Source organism: Petaurus breviceps, unplaced genomic scaffold, assembly GCF_028583685.1.
Source record: "Petaurus breviceps papuanus isolate PSGF00001 unplaced genomic scaffold, PetGlider_PUasm1.0 90825, whole genome shotgun sequence".
Taxonomy (NCBI): domain Eukaryota; kingdom Metazoa; phylum Chordata; class Mammalia; order Diprotodontia; family Petauridae; genus Petaurus; species Petaurus breviceps.
This window is the reverse complement of record NW_027187353.1, coordinates 5,764,537-5,788,404: the sequence shown is the minus strand read 5'-3', so window position 1 is coordinate 5,788,404 and position 23,868 is coordinate 5,764,537. Positions and strand designations below refer to the sequence as shown.

Genomic DNA, 23,868 nt, shown 5'->3' with positions numbered 1-23,868 from the left:
GTAAAAGCATCAGTTTCAGCAAATATATAGGAGGTAGGTAAGTATAGGGCATCCATTCTCATTAATTCATTAATTCATTCAGTCAACAACCTCCACCAAGTTATACTCTATGTCTCATAGTGTTATGGAGGTGACCCTGGGTTCTTGAAGACTTGAAGCACAAATATAGCAGGCTCCATAATTCTAGAAAGATTTAAGAATGGTCCCTGAGTCAGACTGTGTCTCCTTGCTGAAGGTCAGCATATTTGAATAGTTAAGCTATCACTATTCGATGGTGACTTCATTGGCTACGGCAACACACAAACCAAAGACAAATACAAAATGGTGCTCAGTCCTGCTCAGCTTGCTCCTACTTCTGCATTGGTTGTAGCAGAGTGAGAGAACAGGGTGAGTGAAAGGATGTTAAGTCACACATGTTTTAGACTGTCTACAAATGTTTAAGTAGGTATTGGTGCTTTCAAGGTAAGAGCCATGTCCGGTAACCATTGAATGGGCATCCTGCTGGAGAAAATGAACCACATCCATCTTGGCATTCTCATTATAAATGAAATCAGAAGACAAAAGCAACTTGCCTCTGAATGGCCGGATTGCTCACAATTTTTTTCTTAGAGAGATGGATGAAGGAATTGTTAAGTTTACCTTCATCATAGCCTCCTAGGGAGAAAAAAAGGAGTATCATTTCATGGGACATTTGTTCCAATTTTGTCCCAAGAATGTGTGACAGAGGAGGATTATGGAAGATTATGAATAAGATGATAAACAATGGGTACCAGGGAGAGAAAATCAAGTTTGCATAAACCTTCATTGGAGCAAAATCATCCCCAGAGTATTAAAGGTTGAAATTGTAAAGAGGAAAGCAAACAGGTGAAGAATGGAGAAAATCTGTAAAAAATTTCATGACCAATTTCTTTATTAGTTACAGTGAAGCTTCCCTATTTGCATTCTAACATCACAGTCATGGTCTGCAAGAGAAAGTAGAAATGTCACTAAAGAAAGAAAACAATTGAGAAGAGCACCTGAAATGCATGAAATATACACAGAAGAGGTCCATGGTAGAGAAGACACAACTTTGAGAGTACTGAGAAATTAACATCTAAGGTATTCAAAAGAAGGGAGGATACCAAACATTTGGGAGAGGGGAAGCTTAGACCTTATTGTGACAAAGCAAGACAAAAACCTTTACTGAGAAGTTGAATTAATAACTACTGACCTATCTGCCTACTTTCCAATCTCTACAAAATTATTATGAGAATAATTTACAAACACATTAAAAGTGTCCTTGAGGTGCTAGGTGGCACAGTGAGTAAAGCGTTGGCCCCCGGAGTCAAGAGAACCTGAGTTTGGTTCCAGCCCCAGACTCTTAACACCCACACACAAAAAAAAACTAGCCGTGTAACCTTGGGCAACTTACTTAACCCCAATTGCCCTCCAAAAGGCAAAAAAAGTGTCCTTGATAAAGATCTAAAAAGAGAATGGACAGACCTTTAAAAATTATAATCTAGATTAGAGCACAAATTACATCTCTAATGAGACCCAGCTGACTTAAGGTGCTGTGGTACCATGCTTATTGTTTGTTGACTATTAAAAGAAACATTTGAGTTGATAGAGCAAAATATAACTTTAGAGGCAGGCTCTCCTCTAGCAAGGGGTCTCCCATACACATGACCAAATCATAAAATGTTCCTCAAGAGATGTAATTATGGAAATAATTTTGTTCACAGACCCATTGATTATTTTAATGTAAGTACTGGCATTTGTGCTTCTATCTGTGGATGACATTGTGATGGTTGTTTGGGATACTGCAGAGACTTTGAAATGAGATTCATAATAATTCAATAGGTTTTGGCCTAACCAGCCACACTGGAAAAAGCAAGTGGATGATGAATGCCTATTTCCTAGACTTGAAAATATTGCTGGACAGGGCTGGTTCATCAGGAAATATATCTTAGACAGAACTTGTAGATGGATGACTGCTCACAATTGAGCAGGAGGAAGAGAAATGGTGGAATTGTCTTTGAAAAATTAAGTAGTGTTTTCAATGATTCTAAATTTTTCACTGAAAAAGAAATATCTTAGTGCTAATGTTTTCTTGGAGATTCTATAGCTATGTCACAGTATACCATAGTCCTTGAAGAATTGTATACCAAGGAAAGAATAGAACTCAAGGATAAAAGGAAGATGAAGAGAGGATTGGTGGGTAGGCTGTAACATGGTACTAACCAAGAACTGTGTAAGAGAAGTGGCTCACAACTTGTCATAAGAGATATATATGACCCGTGAAGGGGATGATAATGAACAGCATTTGTATTCCACTGGTCCACCCAATGTCAAGAGAAATAGAAGAAGGTTACCAGGATACAGGGTGGATGTTCTCTGTGCATTTTTTGGGAGACACGGACAAGAGTAGCATAAAATGAGAAGACAGGTATTCATCTCCATTGTTAGAGGGAGTACCTACATGGATGACAAGGTAGGTCCATTGTGTCAGTCATTTATTAAGCACAAAATATTTATAAGCAATGTGGTAAGTTCTGAGCAAGATACAAGCTATTGAGCATAAATTTCAGTGAGGGAAATAAGACACAAAGAAAACTATAATACAAAAATATTATAGTATATAATATAATAATAATATAATATGGGGCTTATTCTCCCAACCCCAACTTGCACTAGTATATTGGGTTTCCAAAGGGCTTTTGACTACTGCTACTCTTCCTCCCAAGGGTTCTAGGGGCAACCCTGAGGTTCTGGGAGAAGTTTCTCCAATACTGTTACCCATGAGCCCTTACCAGTGTGCTTCCCCATTATCACTTTAATCAATTAGCCAAACAGATTTAATTAGTTTTTAGAAATTGATGGTATAGTTTTTACTATAGCCTCACTAAGGTAAGAACAGTTAGGATAAAGCATGCTTTCAAAATGGGGACACAAACTTCTTCTAGTCCATATAGAATCCAGGGGGAAATAGGCTCAGACTGAGAGATTACAATATGCAAAGTGGCAAGTCATGGCTTCTGCTTGTTTGCTGGGCCACCTCATCTCCCCTTTGAAGGGTCTTCATAAAGTTACCCTTAAGGATAGTGTGATTTATCCTGGGCCCTTAAAGCTGCTTCTCCTCAGTGTATCTAACTGGTCCTTGATCCATACTTCAGACACTGCCCTCAGCTACTGATTTTCTGGGGACACTTTTAGTATGTCCATAGGAAGTCTAAACTCCTCTGGTCTCTCAAAGTCATAAGATTATCCTCTGGGTGTAGAGGAGGACACAGAGGGTCTCTCCTTTTCCTTACAAGGGATTCCTTCTCAGGGGCTTGGCTGTAACTATTTCTACCACTAGACTGACCTCTCACTAGAATGCTTAATTCTCAACAAGTTTGCTATTTTTTTCCCAAGTCCCAAAGGGTAAGACTGAATATTTAATCAAACCTACCACACTTTTTCAGTGGGTAAATAAGACTATAATACAATAATATTATATAATATGCATGCTAGTATAGCACAGACTCATTCTCCCAACCCCAGCTTGCACTGGTATATTGGGCTCTGAGTGGGCTTTTGTCTATTGCTACTCCTTCTGCCAAGGTTCTAGGGGCAACCCTGAGAGACCGGAAGAGGTTTATTCAGTGCTGTTACTCATGAGCTCCCACCAGTATATTTCCCCGGTTATCACTCTATATCAATTAGCCAGGAAGATTTAATTAGCTTTTAGAAATTGATGGTATTGTCTCATTTCATCCAATGGCTTTCACTTCTTCCAAATGACTAAGGTTTTTTTTTTTCCTGGTTTCCAGTTTAATGCCTTTGATTATTGTATGCTTGGTTCAGTAAAAGTGTTCTCACCTGATAAAGGTATCAGGGTGTAGAGCATTTTGTTGGCTACACTAAGCAGAGTGGGGCGATAAAGTTAACCCTACATCAGAAATCGGTGAAACAAAGTGTTACGTGAGTTCTCAGGGAGAATGTTGTCTCAGACCAGGAAGTACCAGGAGAAACTTCCCTAGAGAAGGTGGCATTTCAAATGATGTCTAAGGTGTGGTTAGGAATCAAACAGGTGAAAAGGGGGAGACGGGGAATTCTTGGTAGAGGACATAAAAAATGTGGAGGTACAGAGGGATTCAAGAGACTGGGAGTATTCTAATGTGAAATGCTGAATGCGTAGAAGGTTAATTTCCTTAGAGGTATATGGGTCTTCCTCCTCAGCTACTTCAGCAACTGCTTTTCCCCTCGTGCTGTTGTTGTTCAGTCATGTCTAACTCTTCATGACCCCGTTTGGGGTTTTCCTGGTAAAGATACTGGAGAGGTTTGCCATTTCCTTCTTCAGCTCATTTTTCATGCGAGGAAACTAAGGCCAGAAGGGTTAAGTGACTTTTCCAGGGTCACACAGCTAGGACGTATCTGAGGCCAGATTTGAACCCAGGAAAATAAGTTTTCCTGACTCCAGACCAGGTGCTCCATTCACCTGCTCCTTTGCCGCCCATTTTAGAGAACATATTCTGGAGGAAATTCTACCCGGGGGCCTTGATATCTTGATGGTTTTCCTGAAAAACCATTTCAGGAAAGCCCCAGCTATGTTTCACTTAACTCATTCCTCTACAGCTCTTTCTTCCTCAGCCTCCTCAACCAACTCCTCAACCAATCAACTTTGAGCATCCATATTGTTTCTTCCATCTTTCTAGCTCTGGAACCATGAACTAGGACTAACCAAATTCACCACTGCTCCTGAGTGGCACGTGTCTTCTCCCCCTTGAGTTCACTCACCATTCTTGTACCTTCCCAGACCCAAGTGCCCCTCCATGGCCACTACTCTCCTATATATGTGTTCTTTCTCATAAAGATGTAAATACCTAGATGGCACTGAAGTGCCTTTGGCTTTATGTTTGGGTTCTCAGCTCTTAGTAAAGTACTTGGCATATAGAAGTAGTTAATAAATTCTTTCTCATTTGTTGATTCTTTCTTTGATTCACTGAATCTTAGATCTCAGAGTCCCTTTAGTCCAATTTTACAGATAAGCAAACTGAGGCCCAAGGAGGTTAAACAATTTTCCCAAGGTCACAAACATGTGAGAGATGCAGTTAATGAATACATAAGGCAACCGTGGTTGTCATTTTAGGCCAGGTTTATTGCAAAGATAAACAGGATCGAGAATTAATGATATTGGTCACAGTATCATCCTGGGCTTCAGTTTTCTTGAATTTTGGAATGTGCTCAGAATCACTTTGGAGAACTGAGTTATCTATAAAGTTATCTATACCTTATGAGTTATGCCTTAACAGAGGCATTTAGACCCTAGAGGGAGGACTGAAATTTTCTAGCTTATATAATGAGTATGAGCATTTCCTTACAAGGTTATCTCCTCCTCATGATAGTCCTGAGTAGGAACTCTCAGTCAAGAGAATGGAAATTGAGAATGTGAAGCACATGTCTGTCACCCTGAGGGCTATAGAATCAATATAGACTACTGTCCTCCAGAGTAGGCCATAGGAAAATGTAGCAGTAACCACAACTGGCATACCCAGGATGACTGTTAGCACAGCTTCTTAGATCTGCTTTACTAGGAAAGAGTTGTTTAAGGGATCAGCAATATTTTTAATTATATTCACTATTTCAGGGGAAAAGTCAGCACCCCGAACTTAAGAGAAAATACAAGCAGAGAAATAAAGACCAACAGACAGGGCTCTGACTGCCTGAATCAAAGCAATATTGCTATATATTTTACATACATCTCTGGATCAAGAGAACCTTTACATCTGAGTAGTTGGGGAGCTCTGAACATAGGGCCACTCAAAACCTCGACCGAGGAATCACAAGATCCTTCTCATAAGTGAGCCTCCAAAGCAAAATACCAACTCAGAGTATATATACACTTCTCAGAGCCAGAAGGCATCACAACCCTGGTGACTCAGTGCCTAATTAGAAATTATCACAAGGTGTGAAAGCCTTCCTACAAGCAAGCATTGCCTAAGCAAGCTTCCCTTAATGGGCTCCATGTGAGGCCTATTAATGGGTGGGGGGAGATCTTATAACCCATTAACACTACAGAAGTCATGGATGACTTTTGAGCAGGGGAAGGGCATGAGCAGATTGTTGGGGAAGAAGGACTATTCTGGCAGAAGAATGGATTGGAGGTGGGAAAGAGGGAAAACAGAAAGACCTGTCAAGAGACCTTTGTCTGGACAGGGGGTAAGGAGTACTTATCATAGTGGTGATGATGGATGGGGGAGATGACTGGCGTATATAGTGCTTCAAAGTTTACAAAATGCTTAGGGTCCATGATTTTATGTGGCAGAGGGTAGATGTTCCAGAAATTATTGCCCCCACTTTAAAGACTAGACCCTCAGAGGTTAAATGATTTGCCCAGGAACACATAGCCAATAAGTGCCAAAAGTAGATATCAGATCCAGGTTTTCCTGACTCTAGTAACAGAATTCTATCTATTGATTCTGATGTTATTGGGGAGGAATGTTGTAGAAATTGAAACAAGGGGACTTAATATGAACTTGAATGAGAGGTGAGGGAAAGAGAAGTGTAAAGATAACACTAAGGCTGGAAACATGATAAAAGGGATGGATGGTGGTGCCATTGGCAGAAAGAGAAGTTGGGAGGTGTAGAGGGAAAGACAATAAACTTTGTTTTGGATCTACTGTGTCTGAGTTGCTGGGAAATTCAGGTAATGCTAACCTGAAGGGAGTTGGAGATGAGGGTCTAACACTCAGAAGAGAGTTCACAAGAAGACTGAATTTTAGAGGTGGAAGGGATCTCAGTGGCTATTTAACCTAACCTACACCCCCTCCCAATAATCCCTATTATAATGGATATGGAATTTGGTCATCCGGATTCTGATTAAAAACTTCTAAAGGATGGGAACCCATTGCCTCTCAAGGGAGTTCATTCTCCTTTTGGATAGCTGTAGTAGTTAAGGAAATTTATGGAATATCAAACCTAAATCTTCTTTGAAACAGTCATCCATTGCTCCCAGTTTTACAAATAAGACAAATCCAATTTAATTTCCCTGTGTTGACCTTTCAAATACTTGAAGATAGCTGTCATGTGCCCCCTGAGTCTTATCTTCTCCAGACACTTCAAATTTCTTCAACCAATTCCCATATGGAATGAACTTATGGACCTTTACCACCTTGGTTGCCCCCCTCCTGGACACTTGTCTAATTTATTAATATGGTGTCCAGAACTGAACACAATATTATATAAAGATGTGGTCTTATCAGGGCAAAGTATAGTGGGATGATTGCCTTCTTATTCACAGAAGCTATCTCTTTTCTAATGCAAACAAAGATTACATTAGCTTTTTTAGTCTACCATATAATAATGACTCAATTGGATATTACGGTTAGCTAAAATGGCTGGATCTTTTTCAAAGAAATTGCAATAGAACTGTGCCTTCCTCATCTTGCACTTCTGAAGTTAAGGCTTTATATTGACACCTGCTCAATTTTATCTCATTAAATTCATTAATTCGGGTCTGAAAATGCAGATTGACATAATCATTAGAGATGGCAATTGAAGCCATGGGCATGAATGAGTTTACCAAAGGGAAGAGTGTAAAAAGGTTAAAGAAAAGGGACAAAGTTTGAAACCTCAGAGTTATCCTTATCTCCTGATCATCCTTATCCCTCACCCTCCCATATCCAATTAGTTGCCATCTTGACCAGTGTGCTTCTGAGTGTCTCTCCCACCCATCCCATTCTTTTATTTTTTTGGAGGGCAGTTGGGGTTAAGTAACTTGCCCAAGGTTACACGGCTAGTTTGTGTGTGTGTGTGTGTGTGTGTGTGTGTGTGTGTGTGTTAAGTGTCTGAGGCCAGAACTGAACTCGGGTCCTCCTGACTTCGGGGATGGCACTTTACTCACTGCGCCACCTAGTCGCCTTGAACCGACCCATCCCATTCTTGCCGCTCACATGGCCCTCACATTAGTTCATCCTCTCATTGCCTTCCAACTGAACAATTGCAATACCTTCCCAATTTGTCTCTCTTCTTCAAGACTTTCCCCACTCCAATTCATCCCCCACAGAGTTGCCAAATTTCTATTCCTAACAGACAGGTCTTACCATGTTGCCATCATCATCCCCTTTCAGTACACTCAGTGGTTCCTTCTTTGTCTAGTGAATAAAGCATCAAGTGGAGTCTCCATTGGCTAACGGAAGGGGAATGATTGTGGGTCGCTAAATGAACCTGAACTATGTTTTCTAGAACTCTTGGGTTGGAGTGGCAGGCTTGCAGCTGATTGGTAGATGCTTAATTGTTTTATTGGGTACTATGGTCTAGTTGATACTATCTATTTAGCTTTAATTTAAATAGCACTATTTATTTACTTATTGATTCTACACCAAGTATGAAAAATGTTGCATACACCATGCATCCATGTGTGTCTGATTCTATGGAAAGTCAAATTCTACGTGTCTAGCCATCACTGAAATATAGCAACTTAAAACAGGAAGTAGGGTTTCACTAGTGGGTGGGGGCTCAGAGTTATTTTTTTTTATTTTTGGAGGGGGGAGGGCAGGGCAATTGGGGTTAAGTGACTTGCCCAAGGTCACATGGCTAGTTTTTGTGTTAAGTGTCTGAGGCTGGATTTGAATTGAGGTCCTCCTGACTCCAGGGCCGGTGCTCTATTCACTGCACCACCTAGCCGTTCCTCAGAGTTAATTTTGACTATGTAAAGCCACAAATATGTATTCTCCCTGACAAGTTGGCACTGCCCCATAAAGAGAGGCAAGACTGAGAGCTAAAAAAGCTGCTGATTCTGGAAAAAATAGAGAACTTGGTGTTAACTTGACACTTCCCCACTAACTAGGTATATGTGAAGAGCTGCAAGAATGAACGTGAGACTCCCCAGTAAATAGCTCTTGGTGTCACCTGCTGGATAAACAAAGCAGGTCATCTGCTCCTCATGATGACCCTGCTACAGACACTATTATCCCGTTATGCAGATAAAGAGACTGAGGCCCAGACATAACTAAATGGCTTGCCCATGTTCATGTCTCTAGTATTTAGCTAATTATATCAAAAGCTGTGGAAGAATCAAGGATTAGGACTGAAAAAAGGCCATTGTATTCGAGATTTAAGGGATTACTGGTGATTTTCTGGAGAGCAGATTCATTGAATGGTTTGGGGCAACATAAGCATTGAAAGAAGATGAAAACAGATTTTTTTCCCCAAAGTTATCCATTTTCCTTAAATGTTTGTCTATGTATTAGACATCTAGATGGTATAATGGATGTAGTGCTGGGTCTGGAATCAAGAAGACCTGAGTTCAAATCTGGCCTCAGACCCTAGCTGTGTGGACAACTCACTGAACCCTGTTTGCCTCAGTTTCCTTTTCTGTAACATAAGCTGGAGAAGGAAATGGCAAATCACTCCAGTGTCTCTGCCACAAAAACCTCAACTGGGGTCATGGAGAGTCAGACACAACAGAAAATGACTGAAATGGGGGCAGCTAGGTGGCGCAGTGAATAGAGTGATGGCCCTGGAGTCAGGAGGACCTGAGTTTAAATCCAGCCTCAGACATTTAACACAAAAAAACTAGCCGTGTGACATTGGGCAAGTCACTTAACCCCAATTGCCCTACCTTCCCCCCTCCAAAAAGGAAAAAAAAGGAAAAGGACTGAAATGGAGAGAGGTTATGTATTAGAAAATAGATGTTTTTTTTTTTTTTTTCTGAGTTAGACCTGGGGACTACAAACTAAGGGCTCCACCCACCCAACCTGGTTAGATTCTTTTGCTGAATGTGAGCTCCTTGAGGGCAAAAATTGTTTTGTTTTTATCCTGAATTCCTTTCACAGTACTTGGCACACAATTGCTTATTAAATTGAATCGTTGTTCCATTTTGTTCCCACAGCACCGAGATTGTAAGATGTAGGGATGGAAGGAATATTAGAGATAGTTTGCCCATCCCTCATTGTAGAGAAGAGGCATCTGAGGCCTGTAGGGTAAACTGACCTTGCTAAAGGCACCCAGATGGCAAATCTCAACGTTAGAAGCCCTTTGTAGGTGCCCTTCCTCCAGAGCTAGTCCTAGATGCAGCCTTATGGAGAATGGGCAAAATATTGGCTGTTTCTACATCCTGTTGTGTTCCTGAGTTTCTTATGCCTGGTCCACTCTCCAGATGTCCATCCTTAATAAAGTTTTAGAAATAGGAACCTTTTAGACTTGGTGTGTGTGTGTGTGTGTGTGTGTGTGTGTGTGTGTGTGTGTGTGTGTAGGGGACTCAGTCTTGAAATGTGGTCCATCTGGGGGAGCTGGGTTACCTGGGTTACCATAGGAACATTATCAAAAATATTATCAAGGCTAAAAAGCTGAGCCCAGGTCTGGTCACCCCCTGGCATAGGGCTGGTGGCCACTGATGAGTGAACAGTGTCTTCCCTTGCTGTTCCCAGTGCTCCCTCCTTCTGTGATTTCCTTTTCCCATTCTTCCCTCTGCTTCCTTATATCCCAGGACTGCGTGAGTCACCTCACTTTGAGTTGCCAGATGCCGAATATAGTTGGGCTTGGAAATGAAGCCAATTTTTTTCTTCTTTTTCACTCAAAGTGAACTCAGGGTTGATAAAAGGGCAAAGCTCCAGCAGGCAAGATTTCTCCAGAGGGAGGAAAATGCTGTTAGAGCCCCAGACTCTCCCTGACCTTTTTTTTTGGTCTGTAGGCCTCCTCTTCTAAGATGAAAAGGCCCCTTATTTTCTTCTTGCATCCATGCTCCCTGAGGACAGTGCTAGAATCACTTCTGTTCCCAGTTAACTGCTGAATTAAATACTGAGAGTAATTTAGCTCATCCATGAAAATATTCCATATGTGGGAGTTCTCAAGCTTGAAAAGAATCATAGGAATACATATGTACACACGCATATATGTGTGTGTATATATACATATATACATACATATATGGATATGTATACATATATATCCATACCCATATATATCCGGAAAGAGTCATAGGATCATATACATCTAGAAAGGACCCTGGAGAACCTCTAACCCCACTCCAATCAATTAAGTCCCTTTCAGCACATGCCAGTTAAGTCCAAGCTAGTTCAATCTCATTCAGATCTTTCCAGCTTCACCCCATCCATCCTATCTGCTCTCCTCCCCTCCCCTTCCCTCCTTTTCTGGCTCTTCTCCTCCAATTTCCTTTCCTCTCCTTTTCTCTTTTCCTCTCATCCCATACTATCCCAATTAATTACATTTATCTTTATTAAGTATTCGCCATGTGCTTAATAAACTTGTGCTAAGAGCTGAGAGGGAGCAGTCTCTGCCCTAGGAGAGCTCCCAATCTCTCCAATTCACACTGGTGGTGCCATGGGAATTTCGATGAAGGAGTCCATCAGGGAGGCTGGCTTGGATTATTTGGGGAAGGCTTCTTGATCTAAGCTGGGCTTTAAGGAATAGGTTGTATCTTCCTTTCTTCCTCTCACTTCCAAATGGAAATGACTTTCTTCAAGGGTTCTGCCTCCCTCAAGGTCTATGGGTGTTGCTACTGGTGCCTCTGTGAAGTGTGTGGACAGTCCATCGCCCTAGTGTGCTGGTCAGGGAGAGTCTGTTCCATTGAAAGGCCATACTTAAATCCTCCAAATTGCTGTTAAATCCTGTGATTGGGGGCTGCTGGAGACTATGATGACGATGAGGTCATCGTCACAGGGACAAAGACTGTAAGATCATAGAGTGCTAAGATCAGTGTCAGAAGGAATCTAAGCAGTCCCAACCTCTCATTTTAGGGATAAGGAAACTGAGGTTCAAAGGAATGAGAGCAGTAAACAGCAAACCAGGATTTGAATTCAGGGTCTCTGCCTCCAGACCCAGGGATCTTCTGTTGGGCACAACCTTGCTTTTCAGCTGACAAATCTTCTCTGAGAGCCTCCTCCTAATGTCCGTCCCCAGGTCTGGCTTTGCAGTGGGAGAGAGGCAAAGAAAGCACAGTTCCTGTTCTTGGGTAACTTCTGGGGTGAGAAGACACAGAAACAATTGAGAACCAGGTTAGTCACTATTGGACAAACATTGAATTTTGTGCCTCAGATTCTAAGTGATGCAAGAGTTTAGAGGAAAGGGAACTCTGTGGGGAGAGCCCCACTTCCTTTCCTTTTTGGTGGCATAGCAGTCTTGCAAAACCTCAGTGATTCCCTGTTCCACGTATACACACACAGGCACACATGTTCTCTGCCAGTAAACACACATGTGCACACACCGCTGTGTATATGCACACTCAAACACACACATTTGCATTCAGTAAGCATACGTGTGTACACACACCTACCCACAGTAAGTATATATTTATACTTACATAAGTGTAAGTATATATTTTTATACAAGTGTGCATAGACACACTTAAACACACACATGCACACACATATTTGCACACACATTCACGCATCACGAGTACCCATGTACCCACATGAGCCCACGTGCACGGATGAGCTCACACACACACACTCCACTTCATCTTAATTTCTCTTTGCAATTGCTCTTCTCAGAAGCTGAGTTGTTTAACTCAGTCAAGTGTTTGGGGGGATGTATCGTGTGTAGGAAAGACTCATTCCCACATTAAACTTGCATTGTGTTTTTGATTGTCTCCCATAAAGAAAGAAATGCATCTTCTAGTTTGTTTTTATGGTTGTTTTGCTGGAAAATCAATTCCCTCGTCCTAAATTTTTCAGAGAAACTGCCCCCCACAGTCGTTAAGCCCAGGCAAACACGTTGGCAGGCCAGCAGGGAGCTGGGTCCCTCCCTAATTTAGTTACAAGCCTCGCTTGAATGTGCTGCACAGAGTGGGCCAGGACTCCCTGGCCCTCTCCAGAAGCAGCTTCTCTTTCTCTCCCCTTCACTCTTAGCTGTACTTTTTTTAATCTGCTGGGGCTACCCAACTTAATAAGGCAATAATAGCACAGGAACCTAATGAAATGTTCCTTTATTAAAAAGAAGTTGGATCAGAGGTTGGGAAAAAAAATCTCTGAAAGGTGCAAGAGAGGAGGCTGCAATAAAAGTTTGATTGGCCCAGAGTGTGTCTTTGGCAGGAACCATAGACTCACAGGATGTCAGAACTGGAAAGGCCTTTAGAAATCACTGAACCCAACCCTCTCGTTTTCCAGAGGTAGAAACTGTGGCCTAGAGAGGAGGAAGTGGCCCCCTGAGCATGCACAGCCAGTTAATGGAGGACCTGGGGCCTTTGGTTCCTAAACAGGAGTTAAGTACACTCCTGCCTGCCTTGGGTGATGGAGTGAGCTCTACCTGCAAATGGTTCCTTGGCTACCCACCACTAGATTTCTTTAGTATATGGGCTCCCAGGGCAGGACTGACATGAAGAATAGATGGGGAGGCTCTTTTAGGGAAACATGTGTAGTGGATGGAGCATTGAGCTTGGCATTGGGAAGACTTCCTAACTCTATGACCATGGGTAAGTCACCCACTACAAGATACAGCTGCCATTCCTGTAAAATGGAGCTAATGCCAACAACAGGGTCACTGTGGGGGTCAAATAGGATAACACGAAGAAAAGTTCTTTGCATATGCTATATGAATGTCAGTTATCTCATCTTCATAATCGTTATTAAATATTATATAATATTATGTTATTATATATTATATTGTTATTATCCCAATTTGGTCTCTGGGAGCTGGAGTTACCTATAGCACTCACCAAGACAGAGAAGATCAGAGACCTACAGTTGGAGTCACTTAATTTCTGGGGGCCTCAGTTTCCTCATTTGTAAAAGGAGGAGGTTGGATAAGGTGGCTTCCAAGTTCTCTTGCAGTTTTAAATCTATGACCCTATGTTAATGAAATGAATTTATATAGTACTTGAAGATTTGCAAGGTACTTTATAGGAAATGTCTCATCTGATCCTCACAACAGCCTCTGTGATAGGTATAATTCCACCCATTTCAATTAATTAATTAATTAATTTTTTGCTTTTGGAGGGGGGAAGGCAGGGCAATTGGGGTTAAGTGACTTACCCAAGGTCACACGGCTAGTTAAGGATTAAGTGTCTGAGGCTGGATTTGAACTCAGGTCCTCCTGACTCCAGGGCTGGTGCTCTATTCACTGTGCCACCTAGTCGCCCCAATTCCACCCATTTTAAAAATGAGGTATCTGGAACTCAAAGAGGTTTAAATGACTTGTCCAGGATTACCCAGTTACTGGGTGCCAGAGGTAACCCAATTGTGTGCTGACATGCGGGACATTAAGCAGAAATTCCTGTAGTCCTAAATTCATGACTCATTCCTTCTCACCACCTGCCACTGAGCCCTGGTCACTTCAGCCTTCTAGAGGTGGCAGAGGTGTGGCAGGCTGCTTTCCAGTGGGCCAGTCACAAAGGAGAATTTCTTGTGATCAGATATACAGGAAATGGAGATATCACTTAGGAAATGGGGCTGGAGACAGGGAGAAGGAAAAAGGCATACTCACAGGCAAAGTAGGCTGCTGCCTAAATGGTGAGATGTTGGGGAAGGGAGGCAAGTCCATACACCAAGTTATTGCTCTCCCCCTAATCTGCCACAGTGCCTGGAATTCTATCATTAGAGATTAATTTATTGGGTGGGATGAAACATCAAAGGTTATTGTCTATAATCATTCCATTTCCATCATCTGTGGAAAGGTTCTGATAAACTAATTCACATGTAAGGTGCCCTGCCAATCTTAAAGAACGATCTAAATTTGACTTATTGATATAAAATCATGGATCTCAAGCTGCAAGGGGACTTGGAAGTCATCTGGTCCAACCTGTTCATTTTGTAGCTGAGGCCCAGAAAGGTGAAGTCAGTCTGATTCTGGATCTTTTGCCTCCATGATGGGAGTAAGTTTGGGGTTAGGGAAGGGAAGAAATAGTTCCAATGCATAAAACACTGCCCCCCCAAAGCTTTTATGACCCTAAAGTAGTTTCTATCTGTCAGAATGTCAACTTAAAGAAATACAGCTGAGTATGGGGGCAAGGTTAGACAGGAGTAGCCCGGGAAAGGCAGGTCAGGTTGGGAGACTTTAGGCAGCAGGAGGGTTTCAGTTTGTCAGTCAGTAAATAACTATTTATTAAGAACTTACTGTGTGCCAGACACTGGGGATAAAAAAAGTCAAACTATAATCTCTGCCCTCAAGAACCTCACAATCTAATGGGGAAGACAAGAAGCCAACAAATATGTACCAACAAGCTCCCTATAGGAACTGGAGGAAATACTTACCAGAGGGAAGGCACCAGGATTAAGAAGGGGTGGAGAAACCTTCCTGTAAAAGGGATTTTAGTTGGGCCTTAAAGGAAGTCAAGAAGGTCAGTAGTAAGAGATGAGGAAGGAGAACATTCGAGGTATATGGGGCAGTCAGAGAAAATTCCCAGAGTAAAGAGATGGGGTATCTTGTCTGTAGAACAACCAGGAGGTCGGTGTCACCTGTGGAGTCAGGGAAAGGCTCTGAAAGGGGCCATGATGGGGTGAAAGACCTTCTCCAGGTCTGCTCTTTTATCACCTGTAGGCAGGGCTTTAGGGGAAGATGCATTTCTCTGCCTTGTGTATCAGAGGCAGGGAGGCAGTCACCTAGGCTGGAGTTTGTCAGCTCTGGCTCCCTGGGCTACTGCTGCACTCTGGGCAAGAACAGCTGTTGGGTTCTCCTTCCATTCAATGAAGTTTCAGGGACTTTATCATTTTGATGTCCTCCCCTTTCTCCCCATCTCCTTGTCATCTTCCTCCCCTTAGCTTTTTAGAAAGCATCAAAAGAAAATAAAATCTCCCCAAACTATTCAATCCCTCTAGGCACTTTCTGTTCTTTCCCCAGTCAAGTCTGTCTCTCGTGCAACACGCCTTCTGCAGCTGCTAATATTGGCCCCAAGGTAATGTAGCTCTGCATTGCTAGATGCTATAAACCCCCCCTGCAAACCCACCAGACATCACTGTCCTCAATCAGAATGATAGCTCTCCATTTGAGCATCTGGATGCAGCAAGTGGAGGCTCCTGGGGTGTTAGCTATGTATAGATCTATGGTCTGGGTGGGGAGAAAGGCTAATGAATGAGGAGCTAAGGACTGATGTAGTGTTTGAGAACAGTGACCAGGTCTACTTTTGTCTTTGAGGCATCCCACAGAATAGCATGAAACAGAACTGAACACCTCAAGGGGGAGGGGGAAGGGAGAGGATCAAGAAAGATGCACTGATTGGTTTGTGATCCAGAAGATAATGGGACTGTTTGCTCTGATAGGCTGCTTTCTGTCCTGTTTATTCCTATCCCACCCCCCTCCCGATATCATTCTGTTCTCAGGGACCTCCCTCTCCCCTAGCTTTTCCAACACAGTATTGCCCACATAGTCTGCTGTTTTTTATACTGTCACTAACATTCTGGCAGATAAATACTACTTTGGGGTCAGAAGGGGCTGAAAGGAATCCAGTGTGCTACAAGGAAGCCCATGACTTCTCTTTGCTTTTCCTTTCTGTTTGCAGCTGTGTGATCCCTGGTTTATCAAATGGAAAGAAACCCAACCATTACCTTGTGGCCAGACCTTCAAGATGTTCCTTGGATAAGGGTATTTTTAGTTTAATCCATCTTGCCAGTCAAATCCTGTCAGGCAGCATGGATTAAATTTTCTCTGGTTTCACACACTGTATAATAGACTTCATCTCCATGGAGATAAATAGAAGTGAGTCATATCTAGATTTGGGGAGCCCAGTTCTCCTATTCACTGCCATCATATATCCCAGAATCAGGGGTTGTTCAACCCCCAGGTTTCACATCTAGCCCAAGGGAATCAGTTTTCGATATAATCACCCAAACAGTAGACTATACAATATTGCTACTAAGTAGATTCAGAAATGGTTGAATAGGGGCAGCTAGGTGACATAGTGAATAGAGCACTGGCCCTGGAGTCAGGAGAACCTGAGTTCAAATCGGGCCTCAGACACCATGAAAAAAAGTAGCCGTGTGACCTTGGCAAGTCACTTAACCCCAATTGCCCTACCTTCTCCCCTCAAAAAAGAAAAAAAAATATGGTTGAATGTTTGAACCAATGATCCAACATAGGAAGGAGGTCTCTACTACAGTGTTTCAGGGCTATGTTTAGCCTTGTGCTATTTTGACATTTTTTTTCCTCAGTAACTTAGATAAAAGGCATAGATGACTTGCATTTAAGTTTACAAATAATACTACAACAGGAAGGAGAGCTAACACTATTGAAGAGAATCAGGATGTAAAAAACCTTCCCAAACTTATTAGATTAGGATTGTGATTGGAAATGAAGATGAAATTTAATAGAGATAAATGAAAAGTCTTACAATTAGGCTAAAAAATCAATTTTTCAAGTACAAAGAAAATATGGGTAAGCAGAAATGTGTCTGAAAAAAGAAAGATTGGAAAGTTTTTAATATAGTTCATGCTCAATATGAACCACCTGTAAGATATGGCAGTCAAGAGGTTTAAGGTGAGTCTATGTAAACTGAGACTATGTTGGGAGAGGCATGATGGTCAGGATTATCATCCTGCTGGTCAAATCCCATCTGGAATACCAGTTATTTCTAGATGTGACATTTTAGGAAGGGTATGGATAAGTTGGAACACACCTAGAAGTGGAAAACTTGGTTAGTGAAGGAGCCTAAGATCATTCCATGTAAGCATCCATTGAATGAAAAGGAGACATTTAAACAGGAGAAGAGAAAACTTTGTAGGGACTGACACGAGAGCTGTCTGAGAGGTAGACCAATGTTCATTAAAACATCAGATGGAGGACTTCAATGTCAAAACTAAGAAAGAAAGAGATCCGAGGAAACAGAAGCAGTCCCTTATCTTGGTGACAGGAGGTCACCAAGGGGTTCTTGAAGAAAAGAGAGATTAGATTCATTCTGCTTGGTCCCTAAGGGAAGAACTAGAATCACCTGGTGGAATCAGAGACAGACAGATGTAGGCTTCAAATGAATTTTTAAAACCCCTTCATCTTAATTAGAGCCATTCAAAAGTTGAATGGACTGCCTTGGGAGATAATAATGGGTTCTTTCTCACTTGAGAACTTCAGTTGAATGACCACATGTTGGGCTTCTTGAAAAAGGGAGTCTTGACAAATATAACAGATTTTAAAAGGGCCTGAGGACCCTTCCATTCTGAGAATCTCTGTTTCTAAGACTGCTCCCACCAACCTACAGCATGACTGCTTATAACATACATTTTCCCTTTCCTTGTCACTCCCTCTATACTCTCCAATAATATACATCTTTGGGTCATTTGGGTGGTGCAATGGATAGAACACTGGACCTAAAGTCAGGAAGATTTTGCTAGCTGTGTGGCCCTGGGCAAGTCACTTAACCTCTTCTTGCCCCCATTTCCTTATCTGTAAAATTGGAATAATAATAACACTTCCCTCCCCAGATTGTTGTGAGGATCAAATTGGGTAATATTTTTAAATCACTCAACATGGTGCCCAGCATAGCATGGGTATGATGCATTTAAATGTTGCTATAATTATTATTATTAGCTTCTGACTTCTGGAGAAGGTAGGGTGGAGAAGCTTCAGGAAAGGAGAGAAAGATTGAAGATGAATAAGATGGAGAAGGACCTGTGGAGTGATTTGGAGGACTCTGGAACTAGGAAGAAGACAAGAGATTGATTTGGGGAGGAGAAAGTAGAAAAGGAACTGAGGAGATTTGAAAAGAGAAGGATTCAATCTGAATAAGGGCAGAGTTTGAAGGAGGAATATTGGAGGAAAAGGAGCCAAAGAGACAAATAAGAAGGTTTCTGGGAGAAGGACTAAAGGATGGGAAGAAGATATTTAGCAAGACAAATTGGGTAAGACAAGGTAATTGGCTAAAGAGAGAAGGGAAGGGAAATTGGGTGTGTGTAGTGCCAACACAATATTCAAAGTATCGATGGTGACTGTGAATATGCCAGCATTGTGCTCAATCACAAAATATAACAGACTCTCTATATAGAAGACAGAAGTAAAACATTTAGCCAGACACCAGAAAACCAAATTCCAACACCAAGAAACCAAATCTATCACAGTACCATAGAAGTTAAATACACCACAAGGCAGCAGAGAGCCACATCATCCTTTAACTTTTCCACAAATCAACACTCACAAGCCTAGCTGTCTGCCTGGGTGCATCCTCTCCTGCCTCTAGTTCTAAATGTTCTGACTCCTAGTTTCCTATGGGCTCTGCTCCACCCTTCAGCAAGCTCCTCCCATAAGAGGCTTCAAGTGATCACATTCAGCTGATTAGGGAGGAAGGAAGATCTTCAAATCAGGGAAGGCTTCAAATTCTCTTAGACTTATTAAGGGGTAGGGAAAATCTTAAATTCCCATTACCATTACAGTGTGCTTCTCAAGTTTTGTTGTTGTTGTTGTTTTTAGGTGCTTATATTTAATATTTATTGATCACCTCAGTATAAAAGATAGGAAGTGTGAGGGAAAGTGACCACTCCATACTAAAGTTTATGACAGAGGAGAAGAAATCTGGGCAATGTCTGACATGTGTCCTATATTTGGGGAAAATAGATGGGCTTAAAGGAAATATAGGCAAGGGCTCATGGAGTAAAATATATGATTTGAATCTGAGCAGAAGTGATAGATAACTCAAGAATAAAATTTAGAAAACAAAGAGAGAAATAAGGAGGGAAATTCAGATTTTTCTGAAAAAAACAAACAAACAAACTGTATTCACAAGGAAGCAATGATTAAGAGTCAGGAGTTATATCTGGCCCTAATCTCATTTCCTTTTTTGATGAGATTATTAAAATAGATAAGGGGAATATTGTGGATATAGTTTATCTAATTTTAAACACTGTTTTTTTGTTTTTTTCCAAATGCTTTATTAACTTTTGATTTACATCATTACTTTCCTCCAGATTTTGAGTTACAAATTTTCCCCCTGTTTTCCCCCTACCCACCACCCCAAAATAGCAGTACCACAGGATATCCCCTCCTCCAATCTTCTCTCTCCCATATTTTCTCCCATACCCCTTTCAACTTTTCCAGTGGATCTCTATGCCCCAGTGCCTGTATATCTCATTTCCAAATTAAATGTAAAATAGTATTATATATATATATATATATATATGTGTGTGTGTGTGTGTGTGTGTGTGTGTGTGTGTGTGTGTGTGTGTTTGAATATTTGATTTTAAAACTTTGAATTCCAGATTCATTCCCTTCCTCCCTTGTCACCCACCCTTACTGGGAAGACAAGCAGTTCAGTATAGGTTGTACAGGTGTGGCTAATGAAAAACAGTAACATAGTAGATATATTGTAACAGACTGGCTATATTTCCCTCCCTCCCATCCCACCTCCCATTTGTTCTATTCTCCACCCTGATCCCGTCCTTTTTCAAAACTGGATGCCTCCAACCACCCTCCCTCCCCCCAGCCTGCCCTCCCCTTCCATTATCATCCCTCTCATTCCCCTCCCCCCCTACTCTCCTGGAGGGTGAGATACCCTACTAAGTGTGCACTTTACTCCCTCCTGAAGCCAAGCTCAATGGGAACAAGGTTGACTCATTCCCCCTTGCCGTCTTATTCTTCCCCTCCACTGCAACCATTTTCCCTTGCCTCTTCTATATGAGATAGTTTACTCCATTCTGTCTCTCCCCATGTCCTCTAAGTATATTCCTCTCTCACCTCTTAATTTCAACTTTTAAGTATCATCCCTTCCTGTTAAATTGGTCCTGTGCCCTCTATCTATGTATAACTGTAAACATATATACACACATTCACATATGTATTCATATGCCCATATACCCTCATAAGTTTCAAAAGTTACAATTATTGTTTTCCATGTAGGAATGTTAATAGTTCAACTTTGATAAGTTCCTTATGATTCCTTTTCCCTGTTTACCTTCTCATGCTTCTCTTGCTTCTTGTATCTGAATATCAAATTTTCTATTCAACTCTGGTTTTTTCAGCAAGAATGCTTGAAAATCCTCTATTCCACTGAATGACCATATTTTCCCCTGAAACATGATACTCAGTTTTGCTGGGTAGGTGACTCTTGGTTTTAATCCCAGCTCCTTTGACCTCCAGAATATCATATTCCAAGCCCTTTGATCCCTCAGTGTAGAAGCTTCCAGATCCTGGGTCGTCCTGATTGTGTTTCCAAATATTCAAATTGTTTCTTCCTGGCTGCTTGTAATATTTTCTCCTTAATCTGGGAATTCCAGAACCTGGCTAAAATATTCCTAGGAGTTTTCTTTTTGGGATCTTTTTCAGGAGGTGATCGGTGGATTCTTTCAACCTCTATTTTGCCCTCTGGTTCTAAAACATCAGAGCAGTTTTCTTTGAGGACTTCCTGGAGGATGATTTCTAGGTTCTTACTTTGACCATGGCTTTCAGGTAGTGCAATATTTGTTAAATTATCTCTCCTGGATCTATTTTCCAGGTCAGTGGTTTTTCCCATGAGATATTTCACATTTCCTTCTACTTCTTCATTTGTTTGGATCTGTTTAATAGTATCTTGATTTCTCATAAAGTCACTAGCTTCCATTTGCTCCAATCTAATTCTGAAGCAATGATTCTCCTCATTGAGCTTTTGATATTCTTTTTCCATCTGGCAAATTTGGCTTTTTAAGGCATTCTTCTCCTCATTGCCTTTTTGACCCTCTTTTGCCATTTGAGTTAGTCTGTTTTTAAGGTGTTATTTTCCTTAGTCAGGCTGTTGACTCTCATTTCGTAATTTTCTTGCATTGTTCTCATTTCTCTTCCCAATTTTTCCTCCATTTCTCTTATCTGCTTCTTAAGGTCCTCTATGGCCTGTAACCAGCTCATATTTTCCTTCGAAGCTTTTGGTGCAGGAGTTCTGACTTCACTGTCTTCCTCCTGTTCCATGCTTTTCTCCTTTTTGTCCCCAAAATAGGAGTCTAATGTTGGAATCTTCTGTCTGCTTTGTTTCCTTTGCCTGGCCTTGTCACCCCTCAGTCACTTGACACCTGGGCTTTTTGCCACAGTAGTACTCTGCCACCAGACAGGGGAACTTTCGTCCCAAATGCTGGGGTTCTCTCAGCTGCCGGAGGTATTAGATGGGTGCCCTCTCTGAGGTCTCCACATGCTCTGGCAATCTGGTCACACACACTAGAACCTCCACCCTAGACTGCAATCCAGATCCAAGCAGGTTAAAGTGAGAACGATTACCCCTCAGACTGGTGCTTGGTCCCCCTACACTCTGCAGGCCAGGAGCTGAAGCTGCCATGTGGCACTGGCTGGATGTGCTGGTGTCTCAGTGGCTTCTCGCCCCGGGGGCAAAAGCCACACATTCCCACTTACTGGGTCCCAAAGTCCAGACTGCACTGACCTCTCACTTTGTCCTTTGAATCTGTGTGTTGATAATTCTGGAAAGGGCCAAGGCTGCTGATGATCTGGAGTCCTTCCAGCCTGTTGCTGTTCTTTTAACTTGACCTATAATTTCAATGGTATGGGAACTTCCCAGTAAGGAAACTCCTACCAAGACAGATTAATACCTTCTTGGAAACTTGGTCTTAGTTATCTTCAGGCTTTGAAAGATTTGCCCAGGATCAGAAAGCCAGTAGTTGTCAGAGGCAAGATTTGACCTGGGTTCATCCTAACTTCAAGGCTGGGTCTCTACTCACTATAACACACTAATTTTCCTGAAGATGTTAAGAGATGATCAAGAGGTGAAGAGGGGGACAACACTGGAGTTGAAATGACCCTTAAGCACTTTGCCATAGTAGGTGTACAGGGGAAGTTATAGTGAGAAGGACAAAGACTAAGTTTCTTATTTCTTGTAAATATAAAGAACAGTAAAAATTTTACTAGGGTAGCTAGGTGGCACAGTGGATAGAATGCCAACCCTGGAGTCAGGAAGACCTGGGTTCAAATCTGGCCTCAGGTACTTATTAGCTGTGTGACCCTGGACAAGTCACTTAACCCTGTTTCAGTTCCTTATCTGTAGAATGAATTGGAGAAAGAAATGGCAAACTGTTCTTGCATCTTTGTGAAGAAAATGTGAAATGGAGTCACAAAGAGTCAGACATGATTGAACAACAACAAAAGTTTTACAGTGCTCTTCACAGATTGTGGGATGCTTGGATTTCTGCCATATTCAACTGTTATTTATGCTCTAAATGCAGGCTATCTTCCCACATGGGAGAGAAGGCATTGGTACTCAAGGAATTATCTCTCTACATACTAGGTTATCAGGGACAAGCAAGAACTACCCAAAATACCAAAGCATTTCTATAGGAAAACAAGAAGAGAATGAGATTGAAGATCCGAGAGGAACCTTGATCTCTGTCAGGAGGCTGGAGCGTAGAAAAATGACATACAGAGGTGGGAGGAGAGAAGAAAGCTCATTGGTCATTTGGAGACAAGAAATTGATTTGAGGCTCTTTCTATAAAAGAAGAAGCTGGATGCTTTGGGGAAGGAAGAGCTGTTGAGGTGAGATATTGTCCAGGAAGGATCAGAGAAAGAAGAGGAGATTGTCAATTTGTCAATCACACAAATTCAAAGTATTTATTAAAGCACCTATTGAGTCCTACACCTTGTGCTAGGATCTAGGAATACAAATACAAAGAATGAAATAATTTCTGCTCTCAAGGAGCTCTTAGACAAATGGACAGTCAGTACTCTGTAAGTACAGAGTAAGTACTCCAGTACTTACCAAAGTAGGCACAAAATAAATATAAAGACAAGATATACAAATAGACACAAAGTAGCCGGGAGAAGGGCACTAGAATTTGTTTGTGGGAGTCAAAAAAACCTTCATGTAACAGGAGGTGCTTGATCAGCATCTTGAAGGAAGGGAGGGACTCTGTGAGGTAGAGGTGAGTGCATTCCAGGTAAGGGTAATTTTGTTGGGGTAGTTGTTTTTCAGTTATGTCTGACTCTTTGTGATCCTGTTTGGGATTTCCTCAGCAAAAGTACTGGAGTTGTTTGCCATTTCCTTCTCCATCTCATTTTACGGATGA

General features: G+C 41.7%; 1 protein-coding gene across 1 annotated transcript in view; it reads left to right on the top strand.

The window, feature by feature from the left end:
• Window positions 1–23,868, top strand: part of TBC1D21 (TBC1 domain family member 21) — a 247,779-nt gene that overhangs the window by 19,771 nt on the left and 204,140 nt on the right. The window lies entirely within an intron of this gene.